The 22,491-nt window shown below is 43.0% G+C and overlaps 1 protein-coding gene across 1 annotated transcript in view; it reads right to left on the reverse strand.

The window, feature by feature from the left end:
* NPAS2 (neuronal PAS domain protein 2) overlaps positions 1-22,491 on the reverse strand; it is a 135,434-nt gene that overhangs the window by 112,189 nt on the left and 754 nt on the right.

The raw sequence follows: 22,491 nt of genomic DNA on the forward strand, positions 1-22,491 counted from the left end.
CAGACCTTTGTATAATCCTTTCTTCATTTAACATGTAAGCATTTTCCTATATTACTCTGTGATCCCCAGAAAATATTCTTTCAACAGCTGCATATTATTCCATCCAGTGGTTGCTCAGTATTTATTTAACCACACAAGGATTTTCAGATATGCTCGTTTCCAATATTTTGCTAACACAAATGGTGCTATGGTTAGCATGGCCTTTTCTTCAGCTGGGCTTATCCCCTAGGAGAGGTCTCAGAAGAATTATGAGGTACAGGGTATGATGATGTCAAGGGCTCCTGACACCTACTGCAGATGGCTTGCCTCGAATATAGCACCAATAAGTGATGCTATGGAGAGTTTGTTCATATCCCTATGAATTTGTCTTTTAACATTTTTTTGGATAACTTGATTGATGAAAAATGATCTTATCAGTTTTGCTTGCACTTCCCTGACTTCTCAAAAGACTGGCCATTTGCCTGTTACCCACACGTCATTCCTCTTTTGTGCCTTTACATAAAGGAATGATCCCTGCTGGAATAGGGCAATGAACCCCAGGCTACCGTGTGTGAAAGACTTGGTAGAGGATGGAAATCTGCATTTTTAACTAATTCTGATGCAAGCGATTCTTCGGCCAGGATTGGAGAAATTCTGGATTAGAATCTTATCTCTAAAATCTGTTTCTAGAGTTTCTCTTATCCTGAAGATTTCATTATTTTCTTCGAATATCCTCTCTAGGTTAACTGTATTTACATTTTGCTTACCTTTTCATGAAGCAGAGGAATTTCAGTTAAACCCATCAATCTTTTCTTTTGTGCTCTTTTTGTTCTTATAATCTTGGAAATTCTTTACTCTCAGAGTTTTGCGAATGTTCCTTTACCTATTTTTAACTCCTATTCTTCAAAAAAAATTTTTTTCATTGTTCATCTGTAATTTAAGTTGGCTATTTAGGGTAAATGAGGATGCAAAGTTTTATTTTTTTGTTTTTCAAAATGCCCACTTTTCCTGACCATTATACTCTGTCCCCTCCCTCAACAGCTCCTGATGCTCTATTATACCATATCAAATTCTTACAGACAAGGGGCCTCTGATAGGCAGAACCACATGAGTTCACTTTTTCTCTCACACCTCTCTCCAGCTTTTCAAAATCTCTTTGTCACAGACTTCAGCCTTGAGAAAATACCTGGTACCTGAAACCTTCTGCAACCTTGCTTTAGAGCAAAGCTCAAAATTTAACAATTTTAATTTCTTCCCATAGATTATTAGGAAATGTATTATAGCTTTTCATAAATATGATCCAGTTATGTTCACCACTTTACAGTAATGTGATTTTGACATCGTTGATGCAGAGATGTTAAAGCTGAAGGGACCCTAGAGGTCATCACTCTGTAGCTGAGTCGCTGTGAGGAAACTGAAGCCAGAGACAGGAAACTAAATGCACAAATTCCTGCAGCTAATGGGTGACAAGCCTGGAACTCATAGCTGGTCTCTGCTCACAGTGGTATTCCTCTCACTGTGACCTGCTGTCACCATCCTCTCCTTTCCTGGATTATTTGTGGTCATGATTAAGCAGTGAGGTGACACTTTTCACACTCTCAGCTACACGAAAACAAAACATCCAACTGTCATCCTTAACCAGAGAAAGGAGAGCTGACTTTGAGTTGTTGTACCACACTAGTCTAGAATAAATGCTTCTAGAAGACTCTGTATAGAAGGAACACATCTTGCTCATGGAACAGGTCTCTAAACTCAGGTTACACCTAGATTAAAATATATGAGAAACTCAAATTCCTGAGGCAAACCACATGAAAAAAGTTGTCAGATGACCTGTCACAACTGATCCTGTGTGCTGACTGTCCTCTAAGAGCCACACAGACTACAGGGGAGTTGGGGACTTGTGGCAAAATGGCTCAAGGCAGAGAACAGGTGTCAAAGAAATTCAACAACAAACAACGGGACAAACAGCAAACTCTTCCCCAAGCAGAATTATTTTGGCAGTGTCCAGCCAAAAAGTAAGCCGAGGAAGTCTTGTTGGACACATAGGGACGTTTCTTGACTACCTACCATGAATGTTATACTAAAACAACTGCCAGCTCCAGACCTATGAAGTCATTGACTGGAGGGTAATGTCCCCTTTAGGTGTCTTGAGCTCTAGAGTCTCTGATTATGCAAGTCACTCTCTCAAACACCCACCTATTTAATTAAGCGAAGGATCACTTTTTCACCCCATGATGGCATATGCATATTCCTGTCACTCAGGAGGACGCTTTTGAGAAAGAGGGTGTGCTCCAGAACATGGAAGGGACCGTTTCACGGTGCCCTGGCTTAGTGCTTCACCAAACTGGCTGGGCTTGAGGCTCTGCCAATCTCTTTTCACTGTACATTAAGTCCCTTGGATCCCAGAGTGGCAAAAAACACAAGCTCTGACTCAGATCCTGACCTTTCCCTTTTTCCGCTAGAGTTTTTCATGGCATTACCCTCCCACATATGATGCAATGTTTCTTCTGAACATCATCTATATGATCCTGAAAAATTGTGTCCTAAAAAAAAACCACTCAGGGATTATGGAAAAAAAAAAAAAACATGGTTAGGGCAGACCACTGAGGACTCATGGGGCTTCGTAATCAGGATCTCGCAAAACCAACGCAGTCCTCCTAAAACAGGCACCCAGCCCAGTCTCCCAGGGCCCAGCTGCAGTGTAACAGTGGCCTACCCCATGTGGCTTTCTTCCCTTCTTGGAGAGGAAGATCTTGAAGATAGTCTCTTCTAAAAGAGCCTAGATTCATCCAAAGGAAAATTACACCCAGGGCCCCCTCTTCATCAGGCCTTTGCTTGTCTTCGAAGCACAGGAGGACACATCTCCCCGTGTCTTTATCTGCACTTGTTGCTCCCCAAACACAGTGGAAAGTGAAGTGGGTCTTGAAGCCACTTCTTCCACCAAAAGAAGGCACTTCTACACTATTCTTGGCTTTGGTCTTCTTACCCTTCTAAGGCTTTCTGGTTCCTTGTGATGTCGACGCAGGATGTTAACACGTTGGGGAAAATCTCACTCCAGCCAACACAACTGGCGAGTCACACAGACATCACGCCTGCTGGGGAACTCACTGAATTAAAAACTTTTTCACCTTTTTAAAAAAATTGAAGTCGTTAATTTATTTATTCATTGTGGTAATATATGTATAACATAAAGTTGACCATTGTAACTGTTTCAGCGCACTGTAATGGCATTAAGTAGTTTACCACAATAAAATGTAAATCTGCTGGAAATCTATTTTTAAAACAAAGTACAAGCAGGTAATTATAAATTATTTTTACCAACATCATTCTCCTTGTATTTTCATTTGTCTTTTCTCAAGTTTAGTTCTACGATAGCAAATCGGCAGCACCAAGCGTATCCGGAACCATTCAGGCCAAGTTCCAGGAGACTCTGCTGATCGTTTTCTCTTACTGTCCGAAAGCTCGAAGGGTTCTGAGCTAAAAATATGTATGTAGTAAATGTTTCTTTCTTTTCCAAGTTTATGTTTTGGGGGGAAACAAAAGAGAAACTAAATGCCTCAATAGCACGTAGGTGGAACCTTCTAGGATCAATGCAGGCTTAAGGCAGATGTCTGATGGCCCCGGTCCATATCGTGGCTGTGTGACCTCAGACTAGTGGTCAAACCTTTCTGGATCTCAGTCTGCAAGCTATAAAGTAAGGATAAGATGAGAAGTAGTTGAGTTAGTATATTTAAAGCACTTCCAACAGCATATGGCCCATAAAACTCCTTACTAAATATTAGCTATTATTGAAAAACCCTCACCCCTCCAACCAAAATATTCCAGGTGAAAGCCCTCCTAATAAGGCATTTTTATTTTGTGTGGATGAACTTCAAAATAACTTATTCTTAGAATTCATAAAAATACTTTAAATAACTTAAGGACATGAACAATTGTTGTTCTTTCAGTAACAAAAATAAATACTTATTTTTAACTTTTTAAAAAAGGCTTATTGTTATTCTTGGTAGTCAATGGCACAAGAATTGTTATTAGGAGAGAAAACAATCTTGACAGCTTTGACTTAACTCCTACATTCAGAAGATGTCATTTAATTTAAAAGTGCAAACACACAAAGGCAAAAGAAGAAATACCTTTTAAAAAACATCCCTTCTTCAAAACTTGCAGATGTCTTTCAAAATCCCACTTAATGTTTTTAGAGTTTATTTATAAACTTAAATACTTTAGACACGTTTTATGTAAAACTTAATGTTTGAAACTCTTGAAAATTTTGTCTTAAATTCTAGAAAAGATTCCAGTGTCTCCTTTGACTATCGATGACATTGCCACCTAAGAATTTCCCCTAAATGTCAAATCCAAATATACAAACAAGAAACTGGGGGTAAGGAAACATACAAACAAGAAACTGGGGGTAAGGAAACTGCCTTTGGGAGACCTACATGGGCCCTGGTCCTGGAGCAAGGCACCGAGGGTGGGCACAGACACTGCCGAGCCATTTGGATGTAGGCTCCATTCTCTTCAGGCCGGATGCAGAGCCAAGAGCAGGGAGGCTATGGCATTGAACTTCTAGGGGTGGCAAGATATTGAGTGAAGGAGCACATTACTATAGAAACTCCAGAGCCGTCTGGAACACTCCATTCCTGCCAGAAAACTCTCTGCCATTTCAACGCTGAGAGCAGGGGTGAAATGACACATAAGGGAATCTTTTATTGTCAGATGAGTCCCTGAGTGATGAAGACAGCCAGTCACTACCACAAATGGACTACAACCTGGATGGGGCTGTCCCTGCCCAAAACAACACTGTGTCCCTCAGAAAAGCAGTTCGCTACCATGAATTTCAAGTTCAAGGAAGAGAGTCAGGAGCTCACAGTGTACAAACACTGCAGAGTCTACAGGCCTCATGACCAAGTACACAGCTGCCCACCAGGGCTGGTATCAGATGGCCACAGGTGGGCCCTGCTCGGTGACCACCAGAGCAGCCTCAATGCCTGCCACCTGGCCTAACAGCCTGAGTAGCACCCAGGCTAACAGGTGCTATTTATTCTCAGCCAGTGCTACATTGGTTCTGAGATACTAAATGTACCAATAAAAATGGCCAGAAAATATGTAAAAAACAAACTCTGACCCAGCACCTACGGCAACCTGCCCAAAATACCCATGTGCTACCTCCAGTGACCAGCCCAGGAAGCAATACAATACCCCTTGTAACAATCACCCCAAAGGGCTATGACTTAATAACTGACAGTTTCCCTAATTTCCAACCCCTACTTCCAACTTAGGACCAGCTAGAGAAAGCCGATCCTCTGCCCCCCACCAAACACATTTGACGCCTAGCTTCTAATTATTGAGGGCACCTCCAGCCTCCCCAGGTTAACAGCCTCCCATCAGGACACACCTGAGTCTTCCCTTTGTTCCAACATCAAGCTTTCCCACTCCTCTGCCCAACTTTGAGTCTCTGCTGAAACCTAGTGACAGTGGCTGACTCCCTCACTATAGACAGCTCTGAATAAATAGCCTTTGCTTGTTTTCATCTGGCTGGTCTTCATTTATTTCCACAGTCCAGTGTCTATCATGCCTTCCTCATCCTTGCTTCTCTAACCAAAGTGGCCTAAGGAAAATTAATTAATTTCAACAAAAGGGTCAACCACTGCTCTGGACAAAGGCGCACCTCCACAGGCCCAACACATACAGTCACAAAACACTCTCTTCTCACTTTCAAGTATCCCACATGACAGCATCAGCAATGACTTCTAGAATGGGCACAACTGCAAGTCCCCCTATACTCATCCAATATCAGAGCTAAAAGATGAGGAAATATATGACTTATTAAGGCTGTGTTCCACCATGCACCCCTGAGCCCTGCACATCAGTGGCATACCTACATCTCCCACACCTGTGGCGCCAGCGGGGAACTATGGGCAGCACCGGCTTTAGCCATGAGCTCCTCAGCAGCGCTGGAGGCCGAATGAGCTAAGAAAGGTAGCTTTTCAGTAGAGTTTATGTATACCTATTTCTTTTAATTGTCTGAAAATTGATGTTCCAAGGATGAAATACATGGTTAAGGAGAATTATCAATATACTTGCTGAGCTGCGCCCCTGAGTCTCCAAACATCGAGGGTAAAAGGGCCCTCAGGCCCCTCTGAGCACCGAGCCTCCTCATCCTCCCCATCCCCCTGGCGTCCACCCCTTGGTGACATCCCAGCACCAGCACAGCGCCTGGCATGGTGGGAACCTGATGGGAAAATATGGAGTAGTTAAATGGCATTGCTATATATGGACCTAATGGCACAAACCATACATTAATCAGGTCAGTACTAGAGAAAATATCAGCGGGCAAGGCCCTGTGCCTGCGGAAAGTGAAAGCTGACACGACCCGTTTAGCTGGGATTGTGGCCGGTATCAGGCCCTATCAGACCAGGCACTTTTCTCTCCTGGGCAGCTCATCACCTGAATCTTCCCCTTCTGTCTCCTTCTGGGGAATGTGGTCCACTGGGGCTGGAATGCCTTTGTCCCAGCACCAGGAAACCTTCTTCCCACTTTCCAACCTTCCTGAATAATGCACTGATAGGTGAGAAGCAGGAAGTTTTGAGAGGGGGAGTCCTTTATGAGCCTCATCTGCATCTCTTTGTGAAGGAATCCTTCAGTCATCTCTATAAATGTCACCTACTTCCTTTAAGGAAATGGAAACTTTTATTTTTTTGATCAAAAAGAAGTTAAAGTTCATACAGGAGTTTGGCAAGCATTTGAATTTAAATTATTTTTCTTCTTTTGCTTGTTTACAAAATAATAAAAACCATGGGCCAGGGCCATTTCAACAATTAGTAAAAATCAGGATATGAAATAAAATGTCTCACACATACTGAAAACAGTTACCTTTTACCTGAGTTGTCAAAACACCTTCCCATAATGAAGCCACTGATTACCTATGTATCTACATGTGTATTCCCTGCCCAGCCCTCCAACTCCCCAAAACTAAATCGCTCTTTGGCTGTAACCTGATTTTAATGTGTGTGTGCAATCTTAGGAGGCTTTATAGCCAAAGATTAAAGCTCAAGCAAAGCAGAGACTTTGGACTTTGATCAGAAAATGTATTAAATTCCCAGATAAGGCTGATCAAAAGTAGAAACGCCAGGAGACGCTGGCATTTTCCACTCTTTTCAGCAACAGCCTGGGACAGAGTCATTTCATCAGAACCACACTTTTCTATAGAAGAATCCAGCTACAGTTTGTAAAAAGTAGCTGTTGGTTTATGTAAGGGGTCTCTTTGCTAAAAGAGGGAACACCGGTGAGTCTACATGGAGCCCTCTGCTCCTCCATCAATACTCACACCAGACTAACAGCCATAGTGACACTACAGCGTCGGTCCCTAACCTAGGCCCACAGACAAGGTGATGTGAGCCAAGGGAGACTGCCTACATGGGTGCAGCGCCAGCCCAGGGTGAGGGATGGAAAACAAAGGGTTTGCTCTGCTAATGGACAGGAAGTAGCTGCCTCCCTGTCTAGAAAGGAGGGAGAGAAACCTTTGCTCCTTGGAGATAGCATGGAAAGGACCCTGGGTTCTTACCTTGACCTTGGGAATATAAATCAAATGTCTTCAGGGTCAGAGCATCCCATGTGTCAGGGCTTTTATGACCTAAAGACATATCCAAGGTGTGGGTTTCATCTCTTTGTAAACATCTAGAGAGACAGCACTCATCTTCCTGGCACCTGGGGGCGGAGGGGGGGGAGGGAGGAAGGGAGGGAGTGTGTGAGTGTGAGTGTGTGTGTGTGTGTGTGTGAGAGAGAGAGAAAGAGCACGCACGTGCGCACGCGAGCACGCGAGGGATTCTGCAGGGTCACAGCCTGGTTATTGAATGTTCCACGTTTCAGCCCTTTGCTACTGGGCACAGCGACCATCACTGGTCCTGGCCTTTCCTCTATATAGCCCTACAGCAAGGTCCCAGCCACAAAGACAGGAATTACTATTGCTTTCTTTCTCTCAACTTTTAACAAAATCTTCGTAGGTATAACTGGTATGAGCATACACATTCACTGCAAAAATGGGACAGTGACAACTATTAGGTACTGCTTGCTCACTGCACACCATGCAATCCCAGGCTTTGCACATATCATCTCGGTTAGTCCTCAGAACAGCAGCATGAGGTGGCCACTACCATCATCGCTACTTGACAGAGGAGGACATGGAGCTGGATTTAGACCTGAACAGCCCAACTCCCGCCCCCTAACTTATAAGCACCGTGCTTCACCTCCCCATGCTCATGTTTGACAGATCATTCTTTTCGTTTTTCCATTTTTAACTAAAATGGAATCAGATTATTATTTTTCATTTAGCATATGTGACCTTCTTTGGTGGCTATGGTTCACAGTGTTCCTTGCCTCACCACCGTGGGACACGTGATTTCATAGGCACCCGATGTTCTCTGAGACCCCAGATTCTAAAATTATTAGAAAAGCCTCAGGCTGTGGAGGATTAGGATAGGAAAGGCCACAGAGAGAAGGCTGTCTGGTGTAGGAGGCGGCCATCAGGTGGGAGCATTAGAAGGTTTGAGGAATAGGCTCCTGTGAACACAAGTGGATTTAGCCCTGGCTAAGAAAAGCATTAATATAGTAGAACATCTCAAGGACTGAAAAAATGGCTGAATGATGTAACTTTTAAAAGTAAGTCCAAGCTCAGGTGAATGGAGGCTTCCTGTCCTTCGGTTCAGTTCAGTACACACTAATAGAGTAGGACCACTACACAGCAGCTCCTAAAAGACCAGGGGAAATATCTGATCTCTACTCCAGGGAACCTCCAGTCTAGCAGGGGACAGCAACAGAGGCTGGCAACTTTGACACTGTAAAATTCAGGTACTGCCACCAAAAAGACATGCAAAGTGTTCTGTGGGACCCCCACAGACACACAAGAGTCCCTTCAGGGAAGGCTCTTAGAAGCCAGAGCTGAGTCAAGAAGGGTGAACAGGACTCAGTGGGTGATGAAGGCAGGAAGGGTGTTCCTGGCAGAGGTAACAGCATGGGCAAAGGGCCGGAGATTGGAGAGGTGAACGAAATAATATCACTCACATTTGTTTTTACATTGATACATGGAAAGTATCAAAATAAAAACTCCCTGGATATAGATGAGAACAGTTTGTCTTAACACACTTTGCATCTACCAACCATGAGCCATTTCTAACCAATACTAAATTCATCAAAAAGAAAAGTGTTATTTAAACACACAATAGCTGTTTTAACTACCTTTCAAAGACTGTCTATAGAAGATGGACAAGAGTCAAGCACGAATATTCGTAATTGATCTGAAACAAAAATGCTAGGCATGCATGGTGTCATATCCACAGAGCTAGAAAATGACTATATATATATATATATATATATATACACACACACACACACATATATATATGTATATATACATATATATGAGAAAAAAATTGGAAGGACCATAAAAATAATCTGTATTAAACCACCAAAACAATCTAAAATGTAATCTTAATTTTTTTGCATATTAAAAAAATAACTGTTCCAAAGTAGTGGGGGGAGGCAACCTTTACACTTCTCGAGCACTAACAATTTTCAAAATGTATTCCCCCTCATTATCTCGCTTAATCATCACAAATATCCCTCCCCGCGGCAATAAGAGGCTACACCAGGGGTCTCCTGGCCCTGACGCCACTGCTCTCCCCATCTAAACTTGTGACTTCGCTCATTAATTTTCCAGAAAAAGACACTAAAGCAGTGCATACAATTTTGAAAAGTAAATTTTAAATGTTTACTATTACCCATCCAACTTATGGGAATCATAAAAATAAGCTAAAGCAATGGTGGCAATCTAGAGACTTTAAATACACAGAAAATGTCTTTTATTTCACAGCCATAATCCTGTTCCTATTTGTAAAATTATCAACACCTATATTGAAAGACAGCAGGGACAAGATAGGGGGAGTGGGGACAAGGTGATAAAGGACAGACAATGACCTCACGATGGGAGGCTGAAGACCTGTTTTCATGCAGGCTCGGCCATTGCTGAGCTCCAGCCTCAGTTTCCCCTTCTGTAAAACAGTGGTTCTGGTTGCCTGACTACTAGCTTTATGGCCCCCTGACTCTTCTCTTTAGAGGACACACTCCTAGAGGAGATTAGGCCATAAGAATCAAAGCTGAGGTTCGGTGTCTCTCTCAAATGGTTTCTTCTTCCCAAACGCCCAACTTTTTGCCTCAGCTTACAGAAAAGAAAAGACTGATTTGAAGAAAATTCAGTTTATCATCTTAGAAACTAACCCAAATATTTCCCAGAAGTTTCTTGATAGTTACTAAAAGAGAAAATTGCAAAAGTAAAATGTAAACTATTTGTCTTTAAAAATGGCAATCTGTAGTTAGGTATAATAAAGAGAAGAGGACATTAGGATAGATACAGCATTTTACAATCTAACTTTTAGACATAATATAAAAAAGACCTACTATGGTTCCCAAGTTGTCTGAACGAATTATCCATTCTGCCTGAATCAAAGTGAATTCAGGCTTCTATGTCGGCCAGGAAAATCTCCTTGGGATATTAGGTTTGCCCTAGAACATAAACAAATTCTGGGAGGATGGGGCCTTGATGCTCAATGACTAGGGGTTTCATAATTGACTGGAATCAGCTATGCAGGTGCTGCCACCAGTTAAGTCACAGTAAAGTGCTCAAAGGTGATCTTGGTGTTAATTCTGGATCCTGAACAATTCACCCCAGAACTCCACATTTCACAACTTACAGACTTCGTCTCATGTTCTTTCCAAAGATTTTTCATACTTCTCACCACACTTTCCCCTATCTGGGAAAGCTGAGGAGAACTATTCGACCCAACCCTGTATGCCTCTTTCCACTGACATCAAGTATTGGCTGGGGACTTGCCTTCATGAGAGGAGCAAAATGCAGCCCCAAAGAAACAGGGAAACACTGAAACCAAGATGCCAAATTTCTTTGTGTCTAGAACCAATGAGGAAGGAATTTACCTGGTCTAGCCTGCCCCTTTCATGATTGGAACTCAGTGCCCCTTGAATCACAACTCCTGACCATATTAATTCGTGGTTGGTAATCTCAGCCATGCCATCCCCTATCATCACTGTCCAGGGCACAAGTTTAACCCGCCACAGCCCCAAAACCTTCCAAAATCAGTTTGTTTTTATGACTTTTGACACAATATATAGCCCAGAATAATTAAGATAGATGTTATCAGAATAATTCAAATAGATGTTATTAAAAGACTCTAAAAAGAAATAGAAATTTCTTGGATCAGGGTAATTAATATGCGCTGGATGGCTCAGCTTACCTCTTAGGTGTGGGTGCTGCACAAATCTAAGCAAATGGTGGGAATATCATTTGGTTTTGTGTGTGCCCCTGACCCAATCGTGGGACAGACCAAATTATCTTACTGATGACTATTTGGGGGGTTGCTTCTGTTTCCATAAATGATGGGAGCAGGAAGATAAAAACAGAACTGACCTGACACGGCCCCTCAATGCTTCACCAACAAGACAAGCCCCGCACCTCTGCACACAGCTGCCCAAAGCTGACAGGGGAGGTGGGCTTGGGGTTTTGTGAACTGCCCCTCAGAAGTCCAGAGGATTGCTCCCCAGTAGATTCCTTCCCACGATTCAAATCAAGGTGCACGGCTTAGAGAAACCTGTCACCCAAAGGTCTTGCATACCTTACCACCTTTCCATACCCTAGCACTGAGGTTGGTGCTTCTCTGGAGGGGAGGGGTGGAAGGAGACAGTCAGGTGAATCCTTGTTGACTTCCAGGAGCCTTCTCCATAAAGAAGTCAGTTGCTAGTTTTCCAGACCCCAGGGTGGATAAGACTCAGGGGACATGGTGCCTCGCAAATGTGGCACTAGGTGGCCCCACCTTTCATGCTGACTTCTCTGTTGTGCTCAGCTGAACAAAGATATACCTGACTCCAGGGAAAAAGAGGGGAGACGGAAGGGGTGTCCTGATTTAACAGCCCTTATTACAGCTAAAGAAACAATTTTGAACAGCAGGTTAGCTGCTGAAAGATGGCAAGGAACAGAATAATTATTTTACCCTAAATAAAAGACTCCTTTCACAGGTAGCCTCATCCTCGTAGGGGCCGGCTTGAATGCAAACACCAAATTAGAGTTGTTTTCGATACCAGCATGAACCCAGCAGCCACACGATAACCTCACACTCAAGAAAACCACGTAAGCTAAAGAAGTCATGTTTCAGATGCTTAATTTGTTTTATACACATCGTATCTTCTTGGAAGTGGATTTCAGAAAAAGTAAATAAAAACCAGCTCCTCTATTTTTAGTCCTTTTTTAAAAGGCTACATGCCAGTTCCTGTTCTGAGTGTCCTTGTACAAGTCATTGCACTTCTCTGAGCCTTAGTGTCATGTATGTAAACTGGGATAAAATAGTGCTTCCTTCCAGAGAGTGGTCAAATCAACTGACGTAAGACGTATGACAGTGACAGTCGGAGACAATCCCCTCCCTGATCCTCAGACCCAATATTTTGCTTGTCTACTGTATTATGGAAAATGATAAGGAGATGCCCAAGGAGTGGCAGTAACATAGTTCCAGAACAAAAAAGTCAGAAGGGACAGTTCTACCACTGACGTTGTCCCCCATGCCTGAGAAGCACTATTAGAAGTTGTTGAAATAAATAGGCATTTGATTCTTCATCACAGACACGAGTGAGTTCTGCACATTTATCCTGTTTATCTGGAAGTCAAATGCCAGTGCCTACAGGAAGAGAGTGGGTTCTCAGAAATGAGAGTGGGCGCTCTGTGTCCAGCCTTGGGCTTGTTTCTCCCTGTTCCAGCTGCCCCAGGACTCTGACGTCCCTATCACGTTGTACTCAAGTTGGAGAGCAGACTGAGCAGTTCGCAGAGAGATAAGACAACAATCAGGGCGAAGCTGGCTGTCCAGGCTGCAGCATTCCCTCCCAGGACTTCCTGGTGGGGAGGGCCCGGCTGAGGCTGGGGAAAGCCTCTTTCTTACAGACTGGCTGGATGTCAGTCTGAGAAGCAACAGCACAGATTCTCCTGGTCGGGGACAGAAGGATATGCAAGCAGGGGAAGGCCTCTTTGCTTTCTGAACCTCTAATTTCCATCTGGAAAAGGTCAGCCATGTTGCACCAGGTGGCCACGGAGGTACCGCCTTAGTCTATTCTGGCTGCCACAACACATTTCCACAGACCGAGTGGCTTAAACAACAAAATCACGCCTCACAGTCTGGAGGGTGACCAGGGTGCCAGCATGGCCTGGTTCTGGTGAAAATCCTCTTCCTGGTGGCAGATGGGGTTTCCTCGCTGTGTCCTCACATGGCGTAAAGACTGCACGCTAGCCCTCTGGCCTCTTCTTAGAAAGCCACTAATCCCACCCAGGAGGACTCCACCCTCAGGACCTAATCACCTTCCAAAGGCCCCACTTCAAATACTATCACACAGAGATCAGGATTTCAACATATCCGTTAGGGGGCTGTGGCATTCAGTCCATTCAAGTCCTTTCCTTCTGTCTCAAAAGCAACTTATTAGCCAGAATTGGGTTTTTTTTATGTTTATTCATGTCTGTGTGTGTGCGTGCATGCATGTGTGTAATCCAAAGATTAAACTCCGTGTTCCATTGAAAATCAGGTAATCCTTGTTCTTTAGGGGATTCTGTCACAGGAAGAAAGTAGCAGGAATCTCCCAGGTGGTCAGAGCTGGGCTCCAATTCTGCAGACCAACCCTCTTTAGAAAGGTCACCAGAAATAGCACATGTCTCATTTATCATGGCGAAGGCCCCATCCATGCCATGACACCTCACAATCATGAGGGTGCTCGGAGTCTATTTGATTTGGACTGAATTTTCAGACACAAAAGGTTATCAGGCTACTCTTGTTCTTATAAAGGGCAAAAGCTTTGTAAAGCAAATTGTGCAGCCCCGAGCCATGGCCAGGACCTTCAAAGTGCTTGACTTCTACAGTTTAAGTATTTCACTTTTTCCCATGATGTTAGCTTTCAAGAGAACACTGATCCCATATTGTTTTTATTTGTTAGCATGTACCTTGTCTGAGAAAACCAAGTACCTCATTCAGGAAGAAATCAACTTGAGGCTGGCAGTTACTTCAGTGGGGAGGAATTTCAAGTGATGAATTGGACACACAGCAAGCAATAAAAATAATACTTTTCATTTCTGTGGACCTCTTCAATGAACACTGTCTCTTGATTTTCACTCTTGAGGATGAATACCTCCCTTTATAAATGAAAAGACTTGAGTTTGGGGCTCATGTAACTTGCCATAGGTCACTTGGCCACAGTGACCATATCAGGGTGCCAATGCTTTCTGCTACAGGCCACAAGCCAGCTTCCTGAAACCATTTAAAAAGCTGTTGACCTATATAATGATGGCCAAATACTATGATTTCAAATCAGGTCATAGGTCAGCGCTGCCACACCCGTAGAAAAGGCAGGGTGTTTTATAGGTGTCTTGTATCTATAGGTCGCAATATATACAAGAGCTGTCAAATTCAAGCTGTCAGAAACATTAACACAGCCTCATGGGAGTTCATCCTAACGATGCCACCCCAAGAAGCACAAACTGGGGGATGAGCTTCTGATGCTTAAGAGGGATCCAATCTTAAATACAAGGCAAGATAGAACCTGGATTTTGTATGTAGAGGCAAAAGACAGCTGATCACTTTGAACAGCTAATTCATGCAAATACAGCATAACTTCATAGAAACAAGAAACACAAAAGGAACTGTCCTTTAAAAAAAAAAAAAAAACCTTAAGTATGCTATGTCCTCCATTAGGCATCTCCATTATTCCCCAAATCTTGGCCAGAAAGGGGCTGGTCCAGGTTCCTGAAGATGGTTAGCTGCAACTTTCTTGCTGTCTTTAGAGAATGCCACTAGTCCAGGCACAGGAGAAAAGAGATGAAACCCACTGTTGTATCAGAAGAATAACAGGCTACTCTCACCATGTAACTCCATATATAGCAGACAGTACAAGTCCCAGTAAACAGGGCACAAGCCGGAGCCCGCCATTTCTCTGCCCAGACACGGCTGTGTCTGTGGAACACGGGGAATGGCGCCCCTGGAGTTGTGTGGCCATGCAACGGGCCCAGGGTGACAAGGGGAGAGACAGCCAGGAGCACCTCCCAGGGAACTGACTGGAGCAGCTTTATAAAGAAATCAGGGGGCAATATTGACCGAGGACCTGCCCCCAGGTGGGAAAGCAGACATGAGCTGCTCAGTGTGGAGGAAGCAGGGTGCTGTCACATTTCCTTAGACACTCACGCCTGTCGTTTGGCAGCCAGGGACCGGTACAGGCTCCTCTGTCCTTCCTTCCACAGAATGCCTTGGAGTCCTACCTGCTTGCCCAGCATGAAGTGCAGGGGGTACAGGGGGCCTCCCACACCCAGCCTGAACCCAGGCTCAATCATGAGAGTGACACACACACCTGTGGACCAGGGAGATGATTCTGGCAGCTGTGTCCGAAACAGACCTGTCAGAGAGTGGAACCCTGCCAGGAAGCATCCCACCGCTCACTGGAGAGAAGCAAAGGCCTCTGGGAGCTAAGAGTCAGCTTGCTGGGGATAAATGACCACAAAGACGAAGGTGGAGATTTTTATGAGCTGCCACCCCTGTTGGTAAACTTGGTGTGTGGGAGTGAGTTGTAGACTTCAGAAGGGGGAGTTTGACAGGTGCTTCCGCGATCCTGGGACCAGAGGAACAGAGGCCACCTGACCACTTCTGAGTAGGGAGCTGAGAGACAGGCTGAGAGTGGTGATGGAAAGTCCCAGGAACAGCTCAGAAATGAGAAGCCCTCTTACCTCAATGAAATCATTCTATCCTGAGCCACAAACCTGACATTATTATCAGCAAGGGTTCCATACGATTGGAAATAGAAGTGAGCTCTCTTATATGAGATCATAAAACCTCTACAGAATTGCTATGAAAATCTGCAGAGTGAATTCCTTTCTGACAATACAGTGAGGGGGAAGGGAGGAGAAACAATAAAAATAAAACCTTCTCTGACCATGAAAGAAGCCTTGGCGAGGTCAAGAGCCATATCCTTTGGGTCTTTAGATGAACTGATATTCCGGAGCTGCAGGGCAGGCATTCTTGGCAACACTCCACACAACACGTGTGCCTTCAGCCCCACCATAAACACACCAAAACCAGGGAGTTCAAGTTTTCCTCACAGACTTATCAGACTGAGATCTCCAAGGAAACAGGCATCCTGTGCAATAACTCAGGACCATGCTGTAGTCCATGCCTTTTGTAGACAGCGCAAGTGAAAGGCCTGGTGTGGCAAACATGATTCACGAAATCAAGGTAGCAGCACTGTGGCCTCCTCCCTGTCTTCACCCCAACCCACCTCCTCAAAAAAGTCTCCAGCTACAGGGCAATGTCTACCACCTTCATCACCCTGTCCACAGGCAGACTGAGGGCCCACACTGCAACATGTACACCTATCATGCTGCCTATTTTAAGTAGGCCTTCGCCTTGTAAAACAAAGTGTGAAATCAAAACCATTCAGTTTTGAAACTGAGAAAATACTGGATTTTTCTATATAACCTTAAAAACAAATCTGAATCCCTCTGGACTATTAGTGAAACTTTGGATTTTCTTCTCTGAATAAAGGAGGAAAAAATGTTCCCGTTTATATGCCAACATACAAGCAATTCATAAACATGTATTAAAAATGGAGGTCTTTCTTATTTCTTGGTGTCTCGAAGTACCTTCTGTGACCTGTCATGTTATTGCTTATAGTTTAAGGGCTAACAATTCTACACGTGCCTGGATACTTGGGACACTCCATGTGCAAAGACTAAAAAGCTATGTTTCATCGTGTCCCTCCTGAGGTCCCCAGGAAGCCTACTGAGAGTGTTTTGTTTCCAAAGTATTTTTTTCTTAAGCGGTCCTGTTTCCTCCAAGAAGTTTTTTCCTGTTGTCCTTTGGCCTTTTTCTTTCATCGTGACTAGTTCCTGTGCTGTGTACTAATGTATAGGAGTGAGGAGACAGAGGGGATAACCTGACGGTCCAGGCACGTGAGTGGTGCCTGTCAGTGTGAGACCCCTGAAGGCTAGTGAACATTTATCTATTTTTTTAATTGAAGAAATGATTTAAATTTTTTTTCTCCCATCTACCTCCCAAACATTTCTTATAAATTTCACCCACCCCATGTGCTTTCCTGTCTTCTCTGGCAGAACTGGGACATTTCAAAGAACACACAAACACATTTCAGCTATGCATTATGCAATGCACAAAGTATTTGCTTAAGTGACTCCGGTATATTCAGAGAATGAATGTCTGTCAGAGTATAAACTCTATGGGTCCTAGAGGCAACAAAGCTTTTCAGAAATGCTGGGGCAGCCTGCTATCTGACTGGGTTGGGAAGGGTCTAGAAGGTTGTCTCCTCAGAGTTTTCTTGGACACAGATCACCGAACGGGTGTGTCTCCTAACACCATATGCAGGAATATTTCATGATTACTGCAAGACTGATCAAGGATACTCAGTTTTCACAGAAAGGAATGTCAAATATCCTCTTTTGCATCCTCACAAATAACCAAAACACTCCGAAAACAATTACCATGGACTATTACGTAGCCATTAAAATTATGTTTACATGGACTATGCGGGGAAGTGCTTACAGTCAGGTTAAGGCAAACCACCAGAATAGAAAACTACAACAGTATGACCTTAAGCATGTGCAATGCATAGAAAAATTGTAATACAAAGTGCTGGTGAAGACATGAAGACAAGGCATGCTCACACGCTGTAGGTGGGAAGGTGTGTGGGCATTGCTATTTCAGTCATCAATTTGCCAACATCTAACAATATTGCAAACAGCTGTGCTTCTTTACCCAGAAATCTCCTCCTAGTAATCCCTGGTTGAGAAAAACTTGAAATATACTCAAAGATACACAGATAAGGAAGGTAATACACTATTTGTAATAGTAGAGAAGTGAAAACAAAGCACAATAAATGTTTCACAATGGGGAATGGGCTAAATAAGTTACACGTGACAGTACTTCTGATTATTACGGTGTAGCTTTTTAAAAGAATGAAGTAGAAATAATGATCCCCCCCAAAAATCTCATGCCATTAAAGTCACTAAATAATACACATAGAATGAGTTCAGTTTGTTTAAAAAGAAAATGTACTTGTGTAGGTCTCTATAGGTAAATGCGCTGAAAAAAGAGTAGAATACACTCCTGTAGTTAGCAACATTTACCTAAGAAGGGTGGAGAGCTCTGGAGTACATTGGTTAGGATGCTTTTGGCTACAACTAACAGAAAACCTAACTTAACCTGATTTAAGGATCCAGGAAGGTTTCAGGATATCACAAATGTTCCAAAGCTGAGACTTCTCGTTGGGAAATTCGGAAAGTCAAGGGCACAGAGAACATCCCACTCTTCACCTCTGCATTCTTTGGCAGGTCAGCTGGGACCTGGCCTAGCCCACTCTGGTGCCCCACACACAGGTATGATATATCCAGAAGAAAAGGGCTGCTTGGGTCCCTTGCCTCCTTTCAAGGGCCAGGGAAGCTGCCCAGTAACCCATACTGTTTTATTGGCCAGGGCGAGGTCCACATGCTCCCCCAAGCCAATCGTTGGCAAGAGCAGCAGGCCCGGGAAGAGGGTAGACTCCTGAACGAAATCAGGTTTCCACCAGGAGGAGAAAGGGGGGTGACTATTGGATAGGCCAGAGAGGCTGAAGGGGATCTTTTTATTAGAAATGGTTCTGAATTATTTGAAATTTTTATAAGATTACATTAATTTTTAAAAATCTAACAAAAAAAAACATTTGAATAAATAGAAAAAGGACTGAAGGGAAATACAACCTTGTGATTGCAGGTAATCTTCATTTTCTTCATTCTTTTCTAGATTTTCAAAAATTAACTGTAATTTTATAATAGAAAACTAATAATTTAAAAAATGTTCTCCAGAGCTCAATATTTTGACTTTTAAGGGGCACAAACATTCCTAGTAAAGTTGTGCAGCACCATTCTGGGTTCAGAAGAGACTGGAAGAACCATGCCACTCAGCTGTGTCACCTGCCTTTCTTTTGACAGGCTCTTGTCCCCTGGAAGCCTGAATGATTTCCAATGACCCTGGAACATAATCCTCCAAGGCCTTCAGTAAAGCACCAAAAGCCACACAGTTGGGTTCCTGGGTCCCACCTCCCACCCTGGTGTGCCCTCCATACCAGGTATTTAGGAATGCCTGAACTGCCACAACCACCAGTTGGTCTTGATCAACAGAACCTGCAGGATAAGTACCAGGAAGAGCCTCAGGTAAATCTCTAGCCAGAAGGATATCCCAAGGCTAACCAGCATCCAGGCCACTGCAGAAGAGGGGAGACACATGCTCCTAACTGTAATTCTGTTCTGCATCCGAATTACTTCCACAACTGCCAACTCTCAAGCCCTAGCCTGGTTCTCCCCTGCTGGCCTTGGGTTTGTTGGTTAAGTCAAAATGAATCTCTACTTGGTGAACTATGCAGAAAAATATTTTAGGAACCTCGTCTTCCTCCTTGCCTTACCAGCCCCCTTTTCCCATCAACTGTAAAAGCAGTTAGTTTTGTGATACCTAACATGTGTCCTTGACTTGTAATCCTACAAACACAAGGTCAGCATTATTTGCACTATTTTTTGGAGCAAGAAAGGCTCAGAGGCTCAGAGAGGTTATAAAAGAACCTCCAATCACACCGTAGCTGAGCAAGGAGGCTATCCCAGGTTGGTCTGATTTCAATATCTGCGTTTTTCTTCCTGCCAAGTCACAAAGCTCTCTATTCAAAGAAGACTAGGTCACAGTGAACAATTTTGGAATCTGACTAGAAAATCCCCTTTCCCTGGCTGCCACCACCATGCAGAGTGGCATCCTACAACCTTATGTTTAGTCTAGAAGTAATCTCTCCCTCCCTTCCTCATCTGTCAGCTCCTTGAGGGCAGGAAGGTCTTTATTTTTCTATCAACTGGTTCTAATACGTAGTAGATGTTCAGGAAACATATGCTGGATTGAATCAAGTGTGTTCCAGAAACTTGGTAGGATGTCAAAGCATCAGAGGCTCCTAAGAGCTTGTTGGAAATGCAGAATCTGGGGTCCCAACCCAGACTTGCTGAGTCAGCACCTGCATTTAACCAGATCCCCAGGTATTACAGTTTGAGACATGATGGTCGGCACCCTCCATCTTCTTAAACACACACCAGTGCAGGAGATAAACTCTCTCGTTTCTATTCCGAATTATCCAATGGAAACCACACATTGTTTGATCACCCGAAGAAGTTCGAGTGGTTTCTGGGGGAAACTTCCCTAAGAGATCAGTTTGTTTAAAATGCCAAGTGGCCCCCAATCTCAAAGAATGAAAAATAGTAGTGCTTTAGCTAAAGACTGCATTAGAAAAATTCCCTTTCTAAATATATGTTCACATGTAATAAGTTTATTTAGTGCTCTAAGGTAATATTTATCACCACCAGATTTAAACTAGGATTACTCATAGTTAAGTACTCCATTAGCATTCAGAAATTTCTAACCTTTGGATAGCTATCATTGACAATTCAGCTCATTGTCTGCCTCTATTTATTGAGCATCTATTATGAACAAGGCCTCAAAGGGTGAGATGCTGTGGGGAACATGAAGGTGGCAGTCCCTAATCTCCAATCTTTGCTACAAGTAAAATGAAGATCGGGAACCTGCTAATCGAACATTTCTGTAAAGCAAATAATGCATTCAGTATCAGTTCCACTATTTAAATGTGAAACTCAATTAGATGCTTCTATGATGCAGCCAATTAAACCGTTGGTGAAAGGCAGCCAAGAATACTGAGTCACTGGGCTATTTTCAACACCTCCCAATCTGACCTCTCTTGGGAAAGAGATGTCTCAGTGTGCTTGGGATCAGCATGGGACAATCAGTGTCCAGATCACAGTGGAAAAACTGACTTTTTTGTGTAAAGAACAAAATACATACTTGTTTTAAAAATGAAGAAAAAGGACATAGCTCTTTGGATTCTTAAAGGTCCAAAGCAAGACTCTGAAAAAATTAACATATAGAGATAGTAATATAAAAAGTATATGTATGTATTATTGTTTTAATCTGAAAAAACCATTGATTTTAAAAGTGTAACCTAAAAACAAGTGGCAGCATTAAGAGGCAATTATCGAGAGTTAAGAAAGGTTGTACCCCACCCCACCCCCAAAAAAAGAAAAAGATGAATTCGACTTCATAACACACATCAGATGATGTGGATAATTTTTACCATTTTCATTATTTTTATCATTTTCATTATTAAACAGTGAGAAAAGAAAAAATAAGAGGGGGGAGGGGGGTCCAAACTCTTAAAAGAACCAAATAAGCTTAAAAACAATTATTTTCTACATAAAGGTGAATTCTTTAGTCACCAACTGAACACTCGCCTATCAGGAAATTTTTTCATCAACATTAATTAGTAAAGCCTCATTTGGTTCTTTTCTTGGCTTAACTCTTTGTGGGGTAACGTTTTATTAATAACATATTTCCTCAAGAATGTATTCCCTTCTTTCGCCTCCACGGGAGTCACTCTGGGGAGTAGTGAGAATAAAAGCCATTCCACATTTGCACACAGTGGGGCAGATCAGCAGATAAACAGAGGCATCCATTTCCAAGAAGAAAATGGCTAAAAGCAGCACATTTAAAATTCTTTTAAGCCAGTCTCCACATCTCTCTGCAAGATGGAAGACAATTATTGAATGTCTTTATGCTGCTCACTTTATTTTTAACTAAATCTTTAAGTAGACTTCTGAGACTTGCCCATATGTCAATGGGTCCTGGGTTACCTGGGTAAGGAAGCACTGATTTTTTTTTTCTTTTGTTTTTGCAAAATTCTTCTAAACATTATTTTTATTTGAGGGTTATTTTTAAATACACTGGGGGTCATTGGGGGCAAACTTTTCCTGTAAGGAAATCTTAACTGCAGAAGAAACGAGTACCTGTCCTTGAATGTTGAATTGGCACCTCCCAAGGAGGGCAGCTCTGTTTTGATGCAAGCCAGTAGTTGGTCAATTCACCCAGAAGGGACTAAGGGTGAGATAGACGTGTGGACAGCTGAACTTTGCCAGGATGTGCTTTTCATTATCTGGGAAGTCCAAATTGGGGAAAACTCTCCTATCAAAAAGAAGGCTGGGGTTCTAAATGATTAAAACGACCAGCTGTCTCTAATTAAGTTAATTTAAGGACTTCTGTATTTCACCTGTAAAGAAACAGGCTAACTAACCAATTTAATGAATTTAGGGCCAGATATCAAAGCTGCAGGCACTAAACACGAAATGCCTGGAACTCTCCCCTCTGAGAGCCTTTCTAACACCTGTTGAATTTCGGGCTTATAACTTGGGAACTAAAAGCCTCACGGATACGACCTTGGGAGTTTTTAGACTTTCTGGAACTGCGTGTGTATTTTTAAGGTTTCCATCTTGCTTAATCAACAACACTGGTTACTAATTATTTATGAATCACAAGGCTGAAAACAAACTTTCTTACCTTGAGCAGTTAAAAA

This window comes from Pteropus alecto, unplaced genomic scaffold (assembly GCF_000325575.1).
Source record: "Pteropus alecto unplaced genomic scaffold, ASM32557v1 scaffold186, whole genome shotgun sequence".
Classification (NCBI taxonomy): domain Eukaryota; kingdom Metazoa; phylum Chordata; class Mammalia; order Chiroptera; family Pteropodidae; genus Pteropus; species Pteropus alecto.